Raw genomic sequence first — 2330 nt, 5'->3', positions numbered from 1 at the left:
CTCTGCCTCCTGCCTGCCTCTGCCTGCCCACACAGAGCCTTACACTGACCCAGACTCCTTCTGGGGAACATGTTGCACCAGAGCTCTGCCCTGGGAGAGAAATTCCTTTCTCTTTGGGTCCTATCTGGCCCTCCCTATCTGCCCTTTGCATTAATTCTTTATTTCTCTGGCTGTTCTCTATTATGCCAAAAGGATCCACCATCTCTGAAAACACCCTTCAATCCCTCCCAGGTCTCCTCTGCTGTCCTCAGTCTCTACTCCACTGAGCACAGAGCTGCTTTGTCTCTGTATTTTGCTTTGTCCCTATATTTGTCCCTATATTGGGCTTGAGGCCTCCAAACCCCATCTGGGGAGATCTCTGGGTCCTCTCCAAGGTGTTGGCAAATGAAAACATTCTGCTCATAGTCTAAGAAAATCACCTTAGGACAGAACCAGTCAGACCTGTGTGTCCTGACTACTTTTCCCATGGAACAATCCTTGGATAGATAGAAATTTTTAGGCTGAATTCCAATTTTACCCATGGGCACTTTCATGTGAACAACAATTCTTTTCCATTGGAAGGAAAGCAGAGGCCCAGTGTTTCAGGGGCAGATGAGCAGCAGCCACCAAGTTCCAAGGCAAGCCAGACCTTGTTGGAATTGCAGCTTGTGCCTTAGAGAAATCCTTGGATACACAGAATTTGAGAGGTAGAATACCAATTTTGGCCACTGGTCGATGAAAATGCCATTTCTTTTCCATCTGAAGGAAGGCAGAGATCCCCAGGGCTCGATGGTAGATGAGAAGCAGCCCCTGGGAGGCCAAGCCAGCCAGACTCGTCTCTCCTGGCAGCTTTTGGCTGGGAGCTATCCATGGATATCTGAAATTTAGGGGCCAAACCTCAAATTTGGCCAAGGCCACTGGACGAGAAGACTGTTCTATTTCCATCACAAGGAAGGCAGGGACCCCCAGTTTCTCAGGGGTAGATGACAGGTGGCCATTAGAGCCCACAACACCAGCCAGAGCTGGCAGCTTTTGTCTGGGAGAAACCCTTCATACAGTGAACATTTTAGGAGGAGTAGCAATTTTGGCCATGGAGGAATAAGAAAATTCTTTTCCTCTTTTCTATAGGAAGGAAAGCACAGAGCCCCAGTGTTTCAGGGGCTGATGAACTGCCGTCACCAGAGACCAAGGCCATCCAGACCTGTCGTAACGGCAGCTTTTGTGTAGGAGCAATCTTTGGATATAGGACTTTTGGAGGTGGAATCCTAATTTCAACCATGAGCATCTAGAGAAGAAGGATGGTTCTTTTCCCTTAAGGAAAGTACTGAGCCCCAGTGTTTCAGGGCAGAATAGAGGCAACCACCAGAGGCCAAGGTCAGCCAGAGCTGGCTGTCCTAGGAAGTCTTTTCTGGGAGAAAAAACCCTTGTTTTTTTTTTGCATGTAGGAATTTTGGAGGAAAAGTACCAATTTTGGCCATGAGTGCCTGTGCAGGAGGGACAGTTCTTTTCCATAGGAAGGAAAGCACAGATCTCCAGTGTTTGAAGGCAGGTGAGAGCCAGCTCTCAGGAAGACAAGGGCAGTCAGACTTGTTTGGAACAGCAGTTTTTTGTCTGTGAGAAATCCCTGTGTATTGGGAATCTTGGAAGGGGAATCCCATTTTGGCCATGGATGCTTAAAAGAGAAGGGCAGTTCTTTTACATTTCAAGGAAAGCCCAGAGCCCCAGTGTTTCAGGGATACATGAGAAGAGACCCTCGACATGCCAAGGGCAGTTGCACCAGTCAGGCCAAGCAAACCAGAACTCTTACCTGTTCCCTTGTTTCCATGGGGCCCTGCAGTGTCACAGTGGTGGTGTCACAATGATCCCTTGCTACCATGAGGCCTTGCAGTGTCACAGGGGTCTCCTTGGTGCCTCAGTATCCGAATGGACCCTTGGTTCCACGGGGACTCACAATGTCAGAAGGGTCTCCTTGGTTCCATGAGGCCCTGCAGAGCCCCTTGATTCAATGAGGCTGAGGCCTCATTGAATCAAAGTGTCAGAATGGCCTCTAGGATTGGAATGGACCTTTGGTTCCATGGAGTCCCACCCCATGACATGGATCCTTAGTTCCATGGGGTCCTGTAGTGTCACAATGGGCTCCTTGGTTCCATGGTGCCACACAATGTGACAACTGCCCTTTGGCCTGCCAAGACTCCATAGTGTCACAATGGTTCTGTGCTTCCATGAGGCCTTGTAGTGTCACAATGGCCCCTTGGTTCAGTGAGGCCTTTGGTGTCACAACAGTCTCCATGATTCCATAAGGTCTTGCAATGTCACAGCAGACCATTGGTTACACCGAGCCCCACAGGCTC

Source organism: Zonotrichia albicollis, unplaced genomic scaffold, assembly GCF_047830755.1.
Source record: "Zonotrichia albicollis isolate bZonAlb1 unplaced genomic scaffold, bZonAlb1.hap1 Scaffold_125, whole genome shotgun sequence".
NCBI classification, from domain to species: Eukaryota; Metazoa; Chordata; class Aves; order Passeriformes; family Passerellidae; genus Zonotrichia; species Zonotrichia albicollis.
The sequence above is the reverse complement of the archived record's forward strand: the minus strand, read 5'-3'. Positions refer to the sequence as shown.